The sequence below is a fragment of the Symsagittifera roscoffensis genome, chromosome 9 (assembly GCF_963678635.1).
Source record: "Symsagittifera roscoffensis chromosome 9, txSymRosc1.1, whole genome shotgun sequence".
Taxonomy (NCBI): Eukaryota; Metazoa; Xenacoelomorpha; order Acoela; family Convolutidae; genus Symsagittifera; species Symsagittifera roscoffensis.
The window spans coordinates 50,481,414-50,497,490 of NC_087070.1; positions in this window are offsets into that span (position 1 = coordinate 50,481,414).

A 16,077-nucleotide genomic window follows, 5' to 3' on the forward strand; every position below is an offset into this window, starting at 1 on the left:
CGATTGGTCAAAAACTAAATTAAAGCAACAGGATCAACATACTACATCAGGATACGACTCAAAAAGTAGAAGAATATCAGCTAAAGACGACTTGAAACAATCGAACACGGTCGCTTCGTGAGAGTCGCAATGAACGATTCTTCCGATTTGCCATCAAAACTTATAGTTGCAATGTCTATCTCTACATGAATTTTTTCAAGACCGACCCAACAGGAGATTGGTTTCGAATCAACCAAATGAGTCTTACGCTCAAAGAGTTTTCGGCAAGGATGGCTTTAACTGGTTCAGTCAATAAGGGTTTGTTAGGGCACGCAGACCTGGAGCTTTGAGGTCATTTCGAGTGCACGCTAGCAGCTCTTATTCATAAGCATCCATCCAGACTTTTGTAGTACGGTTCGACGGCGTCAGTTTACACCAACAATAAGGAAGAGGTCAACAAAGATACAGCCATAGACAACTTGGATATTTTTACCCAGCCCCAGGAAGATAACAGTTTTCCAGAAGACGATATCTGGGCCGCCGAAGAACTAAATTTTAGAAAAACGCCAAAAAAGACTATGCTTACTGCCGTGTCTAATAATTCGAAAAAGTTTTGATGTATTTCGGGCTGCTCGGTTGAAGATATTTGGCATGCTTTAACATACGCTTAAAAAATTCATGTTTTCTGCAAACTCTTCTCTTAAAACGTCTAGCGGCTGAACTATCTTGCTCTCAATTTTGATTGTTTACCGTGATCCTTTATTTCAGTGCCGAAGTGAACAGTGAGCGATCTTTGAATCAAGTCAGAATGAGTACCGTCAGGCCTGATGACATTGTCGTTGATGCCGAGTCGGAGGAAGATCATTCTTTCAAAAAACAGCGAAGAAGAAGAAGGTGATCACAACTCGGTAGTAGTTGTTGACGACGGGGAGGAGGAGGACATTAATGAGCAGGCTACATCAACTAGGGTGAGTTTGCCATCAACAAATGTTTTCTATTTTTTTCTGTACGATTTCCGATACATTTTGAAAATTGCCTTCTAGTCTTCTCACATACCAGCAGCAGACACAGTCAGTTCTTTGAGAGAGAAACATGACAGAGACAGTTTCATATTTCATAGGGTTATCGGTTCTCTCGAAGGGGGCGATAAAATGTCTCGCACTACTACTCATTAACGGAAGGAGACCAAGACAGAGCTCTTTGTTACATGTTACATTGAGAAACTGATCAATACTAAAATAACAACTTTGAAAAAGTCGGAAATTGTACAGAATCCTAGCTGTTTCAACGACTTGTGGCAAATGCTGCTTCGAATTTTAAAGGAATATAGAAGGTTTTGTAATGGAGCAGGCTTGACTGACAAAGCCAAGCAAAAAATTTTTGTTTCCTGGTAAAACTTTGTATTCAGGTGAACCAAAGAGTGACATGACATCTCACTCTTAGAGGTTTTTGACAGCAAAAAGGAACATAATCTATTATTATAGATATAATTTATTATAAGAGATTATAAGAAATTTTCGGAAAAACTATAATTGAATAAAATTTATATTAATGTCACGAAAAATTTGTCGTTTAAACATCTAAGTTTGGCGTTTACAATTAATTATAACTTTGATAAAAGTACAATTCTATCTGTAATATAATCGATTATTTTTTCTTTTTACTGAGTGCGAGGAAATTCTTGAGCGTTCTCGTTTTGTTGAAGGCCGAGGATACTCCCATTATCGAGTAACTTAATTAAACTTTCAGTTTTAGCTATGAATAAACTTTATAAGATCTTGAAATGGGATTTCTTCACAGCTTCAAAACTTTCTGTCAAAACCATACTTGTTTTTAATTACGCTCAATTGACTTTTTTGTCAATTTGTTACATATAATTTTGTAATAAGTTTCTTCGTTCTGTCATTTCGAACATGACGTGTCTACAATAAGATGCCTGTGCAAATCCAGCTGAGAAGCGTCGGTTGTTTCACTTCAGGTGCGGATCTACGGTTTTCTCGAGTGGTGGCGGATTTTCAAAACAAGTTAGGAAAATTTGATAATAGTTTTTTTTTAGAGATCGATCAAATTGATTTTCAGACCTTTCTTTAAGAAAAATAAAAACCATATTATGACAAAATTTTCTGAGCCGCCGTTTGAAAAAAGCATTTTTGAGCCTTTTTTTGAATTTTTCAACCCTCAAAATAAGTATACCGTGGCGTGGCCCCAGAGGTACCAGAAACTGAGTTTTAGGGTCGGCCGGCCGAGAATAGATGGCTTAAAAATATCAAGGGGGACCCTTTGGATGGTGAAGGGGGGTCAAGTCGCGGAGAAAAAGAATGCGTATCCCCCCCCCCCCCCAAACCGCCCCATCTAAAAAGAGTTAAGTGTAAATAAAATTTGATTGTTTTTAAATAAACAACTTGTAATCACTTTATTCTTTAAATTGAAGAAGAGTCTTGTTTTTTTTGTTCAGACGATTTAGTTGGGAAAATTTTTTTGTCAGTTTCTTCCCCGCAAAATCGAAGTCCATGATGAAATCAGAAAGGTTTATTAAAATTTTTGTGTTCTCAGAGTTGAGAAAAACCGGTTGTGCATTTTTTTATTTTTCGAAAGAGAAGTCAAATTTGAACATTGAAAAGTTTCTGAAAAAATGTTGATCAATAAATCAAACCGTTTTTACAATGATAAGCTTGGTTGAAATACTATAGAGCTACACGGACAGCAAACGTCCATTGGTTTTTTATATAAAAAGCTTGCGTCACTTATGTAAAATTGAAAGTTGCTTTCTTCGCAATTTGTTTTGTTGACGTCAAGACGTTTTAAGTAATACTGATAATAATCCGGCAGTTAATTAGTAACAAGTTTAATGGTGCCTCTATTCAAATCAAAAAAATTGTCGGCGTCTTTTTCCTCAATGGAAAGATTGTATTGATTTTCTTTAGTAAAAAGTGAAAATTTTCCACGCCTTTATGATGATTATTCAAACCTCATTATTTTCGAATTCCAATTTAGCTTAAGTTGTTCTTGTCGATAAAATTTACGTTGAGTGGTCTCAATCAGGAGAACAATTAACAAATGTGAAAAAATAGATAATTGCAGCAACCATTAAGACCATGTGGGAATGTTTGTTTAGAAAATAGGCGATCACTGATGACGAAACTCAAAAATATTCTCATCGTTATTGCGTTTTTTTTATTGAGCTTTGTTCGCGAAATGGCTTCCTGTTTTTTTCTATGACAATGCACTGCAAAAAGGAAAAGGAATAGCATATCCTGTTCGTACAACTGAATGGTTCAACCGGCCAAAATTTTAAAAAATTGAAATTTTGACATAAAGCTGAAGCTCACCTGATTAACAAACACGGCTCAAATTCTTATCCACAAAATTATTCAACTTTTGAATTTTGAGCCCAATTTGCATAAATCTGGCATAATTTTGGATTTTTTAAAATTTTTTATTCGGGTTCGATTTATTTTGATTCTGTTCTTTTTTTTCTACTGAAATTGCGCGAGTGCTTTGTTCTGATTAGTCAGCAAATCAGTTCAGTGTTGCATTAACAAACTGAACAAATATATTTTACTCATCTTATTGACGTATTTTAAAACTTGTTTTCAGCACTACAGAAGGTTTTTCCTGTTTCCTGACGATAAATAACCTTTTGGTTAACACAAACAGACAACGGTTTCGAAGTCTGAATACATTATTAAAAAATTAACGAGGTTTCATTGGAAAGGTAAGATCTACATTTCAACTTTTGACTTTTTAAAGCTCCAAAATGTTTAGAACTTTATCATTACTGACAACTGATTTTGGAGTCAATAATTTGATATTTTACTGAAGAGGCTAAAATATTTCACTAGATGACTTCGATAAAATCGTATCTATATATCTTTTCAAGCATAGTTTAATCACTCGAATCCCCCTTCGCTCGCTAAATTTACTGGACTTCTCCGTTTTTATCTCCGCATTTAATTTTGCCAGAAATTCTAATCAGAGGTCTCCATAATGAGAGAGTTGTCTGGACTAGAGTCTCATGGCAAATAATCAATTTTAACGGATAATATCGCCAAAAACGTAAGCCATGCAATCAATTTTCATAACCCGAACGAGCATGTTCATCTACGAGTACCCACCTTCCTCCAAATTTCACACCCCCATTCTCCTACCACACTCCGCTTCACACCCCCATCCACCACACCCCATTCTGCACAACCTCCCCCCACCACCATACACACCCTAATACCCCTCTCCCGCAACCACTGAATATCTTTGCAGACCCCTCCCTCACACCCTTCCCTTCCAGCCCGCCCCTCACTACCAATTTGTGAAAATATTGCACTGTATTTAAAATTTCAGACATAACTTAGAAAAAACTTAATATGTTCTGAGAGATTTGCCAAAAAATATTTTGATTTGCCAAAAAAATTATGTTTTAAGAAGCTACCAAGTAATCCTTTTTTAGTCAATGTGATACCGGATAGAACCTCGTAGGTTTAATAATGAAAACGATGTTGGTTTCAAAGAGTTTTATTTAATATCAAAACCATCTTTTCTCTATAGCCTGAGTTCTGTGGCTAACTGTGCGCTGATGCTACAGTAGATAGAACAAAGTCTCTTATTTTGAACAAAGGTCACACACGTTTGACCTTGACAGAATTAATAACAATATCATAGCTATAGATAACAATTTGAACATGATATCAAGGCTACAGTACTGTTACTGCAAATGCAGTTGCAGTTGCTGTACCACATTTCCCGGTCGACAAATAAAATTTATACTATGTTGTAAAATTTAAAAATATATATGAGTTTTAGTACTCAGTTTAACAAGTTTGGGATCAAAAACTTCTATTGATTGAAATTTTTTCATCTTCCGTCTTTTTCATCATGTTCTTCGCCAAATTGGAGTGGAACCCGCCACTCCGCATTCCAGGACCGATTGATGTCCAATGCTTCGCTCCCGAATTTTCTTTTGAATAAATGCTTTTCCAGGAGGCTAAATTTCGACTCCACTGAATTTTTCGTGTCGGGTTTAAATGTTGCCAACTTGAAACGATATGCTTCTGACGCGGCCTTGTTGAGATCCATGATGTCGTCTTGCGGGGAGATTAGTTTTATCGAATGTTTGATTGGGTCCCCGTAACTGCTAGGACCTTTCGTTGCTCTTCTACTCCGTCGCACGGACGTTTCTCCCTCCCCCGACTCGTCTGGAAACCCGGGTGTAATAATATAATCATTTTCGTCCATCGTAGCGTCTCTGGATGTTAGTATTTCTTCCGCCACTCGCTGCAATCCCCTTTCTACCACTTGATCTGCTATTTTGTTCCAATCCGCTGGTGTTAAGTCTTTACTATTAAACGTATCCAGAATTGTTTCGGGCAAGTCGTGGCGCGAAATCTCTTTTGTTTTTAAAGAGGTATTTTTCTGCGGCGTCGATGTTGATGGTGGAGTCACTGCTTGTCTTGATGAGCACTCTCTAACTCAATGTTTGCCGTCGGCTGCATTCGCAGTTTATTCTGAGAGGCCTCCTGAGTCGATTGCTTCTTATCTTTCTTTCCCCCATTCGACTTTATTTTCGTTGACTTAGTTAGGGGTCTCGCATTGCTGGGTTTGGCTCTTTTTACCGCAAGGTTCAAAACCCCGCCCGTCTCCGTGTCTTTGGACTTGACCACCGTCTGATTATCTTGGAATTCATTTTTCGCTTTATCTGGGTGCGGGACTTGCTGCTGTGGCAGTAAATCATCTTCAGACCAACTGTCCTCGTTTTCTCCTTGGTCCTCGACATTTCTTTGTGACTTCTTTTGTAGTTTCTTTTTGGGTTCTTTCCCTGTCGGAGACTGACGTTGAGCCGCTGCGTCTTGCACATTGACCTTGGCTTTGGCAATATCGCTTTTCCGGTAGACTGCCCCCGCAGCTGTTTTGACTGTGGATGGTGTTTCTGAGGTCACTTTTCCCTTTCAGAGGTTTGTTAGTGCCTTGACACTTTGCGCCCTTCGTCTTTTCGTAGCAGTATGGGGGTCCACTGGTTCTGACTTACAATGTTCTCTGGCTTGTCTTCAATGAACCCGCGCTCCCAAGAATATAACAACTCTTTGCGTAGCTCCGGGTTTGTGGTGCTTGTTTCGTCAACAATGCGCCTGATATCATTGGCAGATGTGTCCCTTCTAGTCTGATTCCATCTGTCATTTGCCTCTAGCAATTCTTTTAATGCTCGTTATCTGATCCGATCCTTTGCTGATTCCACCTGTTGTTTGAATAAGGGACTTACGTCTCGGCTGTTCTGACCCTTACGAACAATTTTCAATCCTTCTCTTGATTGGTCATTTGGCCCTTTGAGTTGCGAGGCAGTAAGCGCTGATCTTTCCAGGTGTTCTTTATCCAAACGATCAGAATTTTTTAAAAACTTATCGCTTAGAATTTTAAATTCAGTTTTTGGTAGTCGACCAAATTGATTGGTTTTTTGTTTGCTCCATCTGTGATCTCGAATTATGGTACTAAGACAAATTTTTATCTACGTCACATTTTCGTCCAATAGCATAACCCCCATCTTCTCTTGATGGTTTGAATCGTTCGTTTAACCAATCCGCAACCGCGATGGTCCACTACCGGACAAAACTTTTGTTCTAAGTTGTTTTCTGAAAAATATTTCCGCATTGTTTTACCGTTAAACCCATAAAATTTGTCCGTTCTTATTTATTCGGGTCTTTTGTTGACGATTTTCCCCCTGTTGATTTTGTTATTTTTACCAAAGGAAGTTTCGAATACCTATCTATTGCTACCAGCAAGTATATCTTTTTTTCTTTATGATCTTCCAGAGGGCCTGCATAGTCCAGTTGTAGCTGTTAACTTGGCTGCGTTAGCAGCGGAAGAGGTTTGTTAGCGTTTTTTGGTATGATGTACTCAGCATTCTTGCCGAAGCGAGTGCAACTTCTACATTCCTCTGTCAAATTGATAATCTCTTCGTGCATGTGTGGCCACCACAGGTACTTCGAAGCATCTAGCATCGCTTTCTGACCTGTGTGACCACGGTGGATCCTCTTCAAGACTGCTTGCCGCAACTACCCTGGGACTGCCAGCCTGTTATCCACCAGAATGCAGTCATCTTCCACGGACAGTTGGTGCCAGAGTGGATTCGTATACGGCCCCATGAGTTCGAAACTATGGCGATCGTTTCTCTCAATCACTCGGCGAAGCCTGTCCATCCAAGGATCCTCAGTGATTTACTCCGCCAGAAGACTTCTATCGAACAATTTTGCTTTCTCCCTTGTTTCGCTCCGCTAGACGAAATTCATCTCTCCTAGAGTTGTGATTGGCTCTTCTCCCCCCCAATCACACTGACTTTTGGGCTTTCTGCCGGGCTTTCCGCAATTAAATCCACCTCAACTATCGGCGATCTGTATCCTTTGGAGCTAATGTCAACTTCTTTGTCATGTTGCGCTCGGCTTTGCATCACTGTTTGTGCTTATAGCTCTAGAATACTTCTAGAGTCATCCTTTCTTTCTGCCCCATGAGGTCCCAGAATAAAATTAGCTTCGTCATAGCAACTAGAAGACTGGCAGATCACGTTCCTGTCTCTTTATTAGGTTTGATGTACCTATCCACCGCTCGCCCCTCATTCTGTGGTATGTCTGAATCCGAACTGTCAGAGTCTTGTCTACTGCACGCTTCTCTTTTGACCATTCTGGTTCGTGAAAATGTTGTCTCTGTCACATGTTCTGTCAATTCTTCCCTTTCTTTGTCTTGTCTTTTAATGATCTTCACCGCTTTCCTGGCCCCAATTGGTTTTTGTCCATATTCCTTGCTTTTTCCGACTGAATTTTTGAATTGTTTTTGCAACTTTTGATATCTGAACTCATGAGCGACTGTTTAAAACGAGAAATCTTGTTTGGTGTGTTTTGTTCGTTTTGTTCTTTTTTAGGACGTGAGTTTTGACCGTTTTCGTTCCGATCGAGCTTTGACTGGTTTTGAACAAATTGGCTGCTATAGCAACCACGGGATGAGTCGTCTTTACAGTGGCTAATATTGTTTCTTATTCCAGAATGTTCTAGAATATTTGCCTTAACTTTCCGGTCTGTATCAATTAGCCAACTGTATAAACAGTCGAGTGCCTTATGAAAGTCATCAATTGATTTTACAACAAATTTTTAATCTATTTCAGATTCAAGCCATGGGTCGCCAACGATACCCATAAATTGATAAGGTAATAATCTATCTACCCACCTAGTAAGTCTAGATTGATAAGTTTTGTTCGATCTATTTTCCCCCAACGCGGATGTTAAAGCTTTATGGTCTGTTGCTATAACAAATTCATCACCCAACAAGTAATGTTTAAACCGATCAACCGCCCAAACTACTGCAGGCAGTTTGAGCTCGTTTGTGGAGTATTTTTTTCTTGGGTATTCAAATCCCGCTAGGAGATTGCTATCGGTATCCACTCATGCTGCTCTGAATTCTGTTCAAGTGTTGCCCGGAGACCACTATGGCTTGCATCACACTTTACCCGGGTTTCTCTTGAAGGATTGTAATAATTAATCCTAGCAATGTTAGCAACCGTCTTTTTAAAATCCTCAAATGCTAAAGAATGTTGACTGTCCCATTCGAATTTTTTCACTGGTTATCGAATATTTTTCATCTTTTTTTTTCGTTTTCCTCTTAACAAGGGTCGAAGTTTATCCGTTAAACTAGCTGCACTCGGAATAATTTTAGGTAGATGGTTAATACTACCCATGAAAGATCTAAGTTGTTTCAAAGACTTAGGTGGTTGCAGTTTTGATATTGCTTCTTTTTTTGTAATTTTAGGTATGATACCCTCTGGTGAATATTTATGACTTAACCAATATACTGATGACTGAAAAAACTCGCACTTTGACAGCTTTAACGCAAGGTTTTCATCATCTAAATTTTGTAAAACATCTAGAACCAATTGTTCATGGTCCTTTTCTTCCCCCTTCGAGACGATTAGAACATCATCTATGAAACAAAAGGTGTTTTTAGCATGATTTAATGTTCTGTCCATTGCCTTTTGGAACTCAGAGTAAAAACCTGTCAAAAACCGATATGTTCCTGTTGCCTGTCCCCCAACAATGATAAAATTGCATTGTTTGGCTGTGTCCGCAGTTAATCTAATTTGGCCATAGGCATATTTTAAATCAAGCACTGTGAAATATAGTGTACCCGCTGTCTTTGCAGTTATTACTTGGCTTACACCCTCTATCAGTTCAGCGACGTTTGGCATCTGATTTTTATTTTTGTACAATTGTCTATTGATAGGTTTTACGTAAGGGGCCAATTTAATTGAACCGTGTTTCTTTTAAGTGTGATGACAATTGGAGCAACTAAACAACCGCTTGTACATTTATCCAATTTTTTGATATGCTCTTCCGATAACAATTTTTCTAGTTCTGTTTGTACTTTTTCTTGAATATGTATAGGTATTCGCCTACTTTTCTCTTGTATCGGGCATAACGGATATTTAAATTTTGTGCTCGCAGTATGGTTTATCGACTCCCCTTGACAATCAAAAGACTTTTGAATCGGTCATAAAACTTTTTTTTCCAACCTTCTGACTGCTCGCACAGTAGCACGTCAAACCTGGATCTTCGTGATGGTGCTGATCTCTGAGTGGTATGGATCCCAATTTTCCTTGAAGGACCAATCCCAGAATACATCGCGTACGTTGCTCCGTAACTAACAGCGCTGCTCCCTGCACTTCCCATCCAGCTGAACGTAGATTCGCTTTCAGTGCCCCTAGTATTAGTATAGGACGTTTATTGTGGTCTGCAAACTGTGCAGACAGGTTAAGTTTTTCTGCTGGAATAAGTTTCGAATTCGGAGATCCCTCCAAAGTTTGTTTAGTTGATGTCCAAATCAAAAATGACACCGGGCTACCCATGTCTATAGTAATCTTCACGATATGATTATCAATTTCCACCAAGGCCTTTAATTTGGTGAGATTGTGGATTCTGGCGTACCTCAACCTTCTCGACTTTCTGTGATTTCTCATTTGGCCTTTCTTGACCACCAATTCCTTTTGTTTGATTATTCGTTATCACTCGGTTGTTTATGTACTGCTCGACCGCTTCAATTGATTGTAAATCACTTTCAATCGACATTATTTTGAACTCTTCAAAGGAATCAAAATTTTGTATTAGAATACTCTTCTTCTGAACTCGAATTTTCGTTCACAATCTCGTTTACTTGCTGTGATCGGCACATCTTCGCGAAATGTTTTAATTTGCTCATTTCTTACACGATTTACCCATTGCCGGACAATTCTTTAATGTCCTTCCCCAAAGGTTATTCCACATCCCTTGCATTGTTTCTGATACCCCTTGGATCTTGTAGTATTCTGTTCTCGTAATTTTTTCTTTTGTTCTGATCTAGACCTTGACATCTAGGGTTATACCCCTTGTTTCCAATTGCAATGATTGGTTTTTGTTTTATTTTAGATTGCGCGTTTGAGAATAGTCCAGTACTAGTGGTACTTGTTGAGGACCTTTTAAATGCTTGCGTAGTTTGTTTACTTTGTTCGAATTTGATTGCTCGCTTTAATACTTCTTCTGATGTGAATGTTTCAAAAGTTAGAGTGTCTTGAAGTACAGCATTCCTCATCCGGGATATAAATAAATCTCTAACTAACTCTTCTTCCAATACTCCCAGCTCTCCTTTTGCTGGTTATGCGAATCTTTTCATGCTTGCTGCTTTCCGCATGAATATATTCGAGAGTTTCATTCGTTTCCTGAGATCGTGTAAACAATTTGTATCGCTCTTAAGGAATGCTTTTCGTTTTTTCAAAGGAGATTTTTGCCAATCTCACTATCTCTCGGAACCCGAGTTTAGATATTTCCGTGTGAGGATTTTTTTGTACAAACTTCTTCTTACCTTCTGTGCCCGAAGCTAGAAATAGTCTAAATGTTAAACGTTTTCCAACTTCGTGGTAGAATAAGTTGTGTCCCACTTTCGGTCCCCGCGCAACACGTTCTTCGTTCTCTAGGAGGACTCTTTCCCCCGCTAATCTGTCACGAGCTTCTCTCTCTAATACTGCCTGCGCATCTTCATTATTTCCAGGCGTTTCCGGTTGCGGTAGTGGTTCTTCTAGTATTGCTCCTGGTTCTTCTAGTAATACTTCTGGATCCACGTTCTCCTTGACAGTAACCGCTAATAGGAATTGATCAAACCAGATTTCAAAATTCCATTGTGGGTCCGAGTTTGATGAAACCCAGAATACCGGAATTCCCATGTCTGTCCTGTTGTCTTGAGACAAAAATCCTGCTGACTGCGCCATGTGATACCGGATAGAACCTCGTAGGTTTAATACTGAAAATGATGTTGGTTTCAAAGAATTTAATTTAATATCGAAACCATCATTTCTCTATAGCTTGAGTTCTGTGGCTATCTGTGCGCTGATGCTACAGTAGAGAGAACTAAGTCTCTTATTTTGAACAAAGGTCACACAGGTTTGACCTTGACAGAATTAATAACAATATCATAGTTATAGATAACAATATGAACATGATATCAAGGCTACAGTACTGTTACTGCAAATGCAGTTGCAGTTGCTGTACCACAGTCAATTATAATCAATTATTTGTGATTTTTGGGGAAATTGACTTTGAAAATTAATACAATTGATTATTATCCACGAAACTTCACTGCGGGTGGCGCTAGGTAAATAAAATGACAGTACTTTAAGACGACATGGCATTGAGACGACAAATGAGCGTCTAAACTTTTAAAATGAGCTATTTGAAATTACGTAAATTCTATTTCTCATAAATGCAACTGACAACTGGTGCGCTGTGTCTTCTTAAATTCCTATCAAAAATGGTTATCGTTGGATCAGGTGACGTTTTTTTTGACGGCATTGATAGAGATTGACGTAAGAGTCAGTTGAGAGTTCGAATGGGTTGATATTGGAAACAAGCCGCAAAAATGGTTTGTTTGTTTATTTTCTTCCCAGCAATCTAATTGATTTTGACAGGTTTTCGAGTTTCTAACTATGGCTTGCAGCTTGAAGAAATGCAAGCAGAGGCCTACTTTTTAGATGTAGCAAACAATCAAAAAGTGCTGATATAACAGAAAAGTAACCTATTAGTTAATGTAAAAAAAATACTTTATTTTTTGTTTTGATTTCTGAAAACTCAACTGTGGGAACTTTTTATTCTAGCTGCAACCAGATATTATCACTCTGTACCAGGAAGGGATCGTGGATTTCCAAAACATTTCCGCTTTTGGGAGTTTTTTTTGCAAAATTTGACCGAAAATTGCGTATTTTTGGCGCGCGTTCCACTTCACAGTTAGTTTGTATTGGCATCAAAACCGCCTTTAGAAAAATTTAGAGGGCTTTTAGGGTAATGGTCGCGCCTGCCCTGAAAGTTTTGATTGCAAATTAGGGTCTATGCATAGTTTTTCCTGAAAAAGTGGATGAAATTTTCTAAAAAAAGTGAAAAAAAATTCCGAAAAATTATATGAGATTTATTTTGAAAATCTCCCTCGCACACTATGTACAGTGCATACAGATAGATTATGCATATACCAAAGTAAGCAATAGAAAAAAAAACATGTTTTAGTTTAATGTGGAATGGTTTTAAGACGGATTAAATCTCTGCTCACGCGTTATTAGCACAAAATATATCGCGCGTTGATGATTCTAAATTGGCTAAATTGTCTGTATTGGCAAGAATTAAACACAAATAACTTTAAAAAAAATCCAATCAAAATGAATAAAAGTTTAACTGTGAGCTCAAGACAACAACACTTTTCGAGTAATATGAAAAATTCCCTCAAAAACAGCTAATTAACAAGCAAAAGTGTGTCTGGAGAAAAAAAAACACATGTTCCGCTTTTTTCTGGAAAAGTCGGAACAACAAATCCTTTTTTACATAAAAATAATGTCTGTTCAACTGCGAATAAAGAATGAGTGCATGCAAAATTTCGATATGGAATTTGACTTTGAATGCTATAAAATTTGCGCGCGACTGGGTGGGTTTAAATCAGGTTAATTACCCAGATTGACGTCAATACAAATTCAATTTCGGATAAATCTTACCAGTTTTTGTTCCATATGAAGAAAAAAGGCGATACTTTTTTTAACATTGAACCTTTTCTCCAGCAAAAATTTGATTTTTGTTTCCAGGAGAAAAATGATCATCATATAATGTTCATTCATGAAAACTGTATTATAAACGTTTTTTTTTATACAAGTTCCAAAATTGAATTAAAAACACACTCTACATTCTAAAAAAAAGAAAGTTTTCGGAAAAAATTTGTTTGTTCACCAACTGGTTTAGCGGCTAAAACGAAAAATTGAAATAAAAATATTTTTTAAATTATTTTCTCAGATTCTTCTATGCAAAAATTGAAATACGTTATAAACAAACTTTTGAATTATTGCTAATAATGTAGTCCAAACACAGTAGTTTCACACAAAGGAATCAAAAATCACATTCGAAGGTTTTTGGTGATGAGAAAGTTAAAATTTTTTGAATTAAGATAAAAATGATAAAAATTTCAATAACTCCAAAATAAAAATGATAAAAATTTCAATAACTCCAAACTTATTTTTGATAATATTTGTAGATCTGAAACTTAAATTTCGTATCTTACAAATTTCCATGTGTTTTTTGTGATTATATTGCATGGGAAAAAGGGGACAAAATATAGTGAAAAAAATTAGCGTTGGGTATCATTGACAAGAGGCAAAGGGTATCATGATTAATCCCTTGAAAACTGTGTGCTTCGTGATGGCTATTAAAACGAATTTTTTAACATAGTTTCTTCATTTCAATCAATCAGATGTGTAAAAACGTGTATCCAGATAAATCCCTATAGTGTTTCTATACACTGTATCGAAAATTTGGGTATGATAAATATGTAGCCGGAGAATCTACCATATACGACTGCACCCTATACCATTTTACCCTTTGCGAATCTACCCTATACGCCACTTTGACCTATGCCAATTTACACTGCGCTTATTTAAATAGGGAATGATAATAGCAATATGGTGATCCTCGCAATCGCGCCTACGTGTGCGAGTTTGCCAACAGAGGTCGGATTTTATACAAAAATCAGAGCCGGTTAGCGCCGCGAAGCGTCGACACGCGCGTAGCGCGCCCACCGGCAATCTTAAACTAAAATATTCAGCTCACTTATCTTTGACCAGTTCAACTGTTTAAAGAACATAGGGTATATTGGTATAGCGTAGATTGGCATAGGATATATTGAAATTTAGGGTAAAATAGCATAGGGTAGATTGGAATAGTGTAGGTTGACATGGAACTGATAAACAGACGATGCTATTCCTCGAGAAGTCATATATCAGGTGAATTTGATGTAAGGATGGCTTATGCAATGAGATTTTTGAGGTCTTAAAAACTTTTACGGTTTAAATTAACTTATTTTCCTGCGGTGAATATTTTTTTGCCGTTTGAAAAGTTTTTCATGATTGTCAATTGTGCTTGTCTCAAAGTTTATATTAAAGTTTCGATCTCAAAGTTTCGATTCGTGCTTATTTATGAAACTGATTTGTAATTTTAAAATTTTTTTTGTGTAAGAGACAATCGTTGTGTTGAAAACTTTTGAGTCACCTGCGCTGATTCCAAAAAGATTAGGAAAAAAACTTTAGACATTTGTTGCGACAAAAATTTTGCCACAAAAAAGATCAAATTTTTGCAAAATTTAGTCTTTTGAGTTAGGACCGAAGTGTATAACTCATAGAGTAATTTCGGATAGGGTACACCGTCTGCTCGTCACGCTATCTTATTTTCGGCCGGATAGATTCGTGCAACTTCTTAGTCTAATACCGATCCTAATCTTACTCTTATACTATCTAGTCTCAGGTTGTTTAACTAGTCTCTGCTAGGCTCAATAGATCTAGGGTATACTGGTTTGTTGCGGCTGCTGAAGTACTCGGGAGAGTTCAACTAATTTCTAAGTTAAATTCAAATCTCTCTGGTGCTGAAATTACAAGTAATTTCAGCACTTACAAATAAGTGGATTGTTAGTCAGATGGATCATGATTGGTTAATATTAAATACTTTACATTGGTAAAATATCTAATTTATCCAATCATAAAATGTAGTTTAGATCAGGTTCCACCCATCCGGGTTTTACAGAGTTTTTAAGAATAGTCTTTCTGCAATTCAAAGGATGGATGATGGACGTTGGTATTTGGCGAACATCTTATTTCTTCTGGGTTTTCTTATTAGAGAAGTCCCAGATTCAATCGTTGTGTCTTCTCAAGACAACGACTGGGTTTTCGCAACAAACTCAAATCTGATTTCAGAATGGTTGGCTATGTCAGGTTTTTCTGTTTCATTGATGAGAACTTCTTTGTGTTTTGATCTTGTCTAGGAATGGCGTGGAGATTGTGCGTGGAGGGGATGCCTGGTTACTCGGATCTGTACGTATACTTGAACATCGAGGTGGTCATTGGTCTAGTTCAATGAAGTCCTTTTCTGCGAAGTCAAGTCGTACTCTAAATCCTTTGAGTTGTGATTGTGAGCGGCATATTGATTGTAGTTGGCCATTCTTTCTCGAGTGTAGTGAGGTCGTTTTGTCTTTGGATGTTCGTCCTTGGTGTTGTATTCTGATCTATGTTTTGCATAATGTAATTTACATTTTATAAAACTTTTATTAGTTTAATATTTTTTAATTATGATTTTAGTTAGTTGTTTTCCCAAAAGCTTTTTGTTTTAGTTCAGTTATTTTGAAGAATTACTCACCCTTGAGTAGCTCTTATTAAAAATAGGAGTGTGGTCACAAAGCGTGGATGTAGCACGGTGGGTTAGGCCGGCTATAGAGCATGCTCAGGACGTCCTTCCTGGTGGGTTAGGCCAGGAGTGGGAGTATGATTGCATGCGGTTTTTGTGAGAGGTCCTGTTATGTGACAACGTTTTATGTTGGGTTTGTTGTGGTTTTTCTTATGTTTTGTTGGTTGTGTCCTTTTTTCAAAAATCAAATTGTTTGTGGTATGGGTTTGTCTTTCGACTTTTTTGTGTTTTATTATTTCTTTCTTAGACTTTATAATAGTCTTCAAAAGAATAAATTATCCAGTTTTAAACTGGGTTAATCCGGTTTGGGTACCGTTGGTTTCCTTTTTCTTAGTCATGCTGT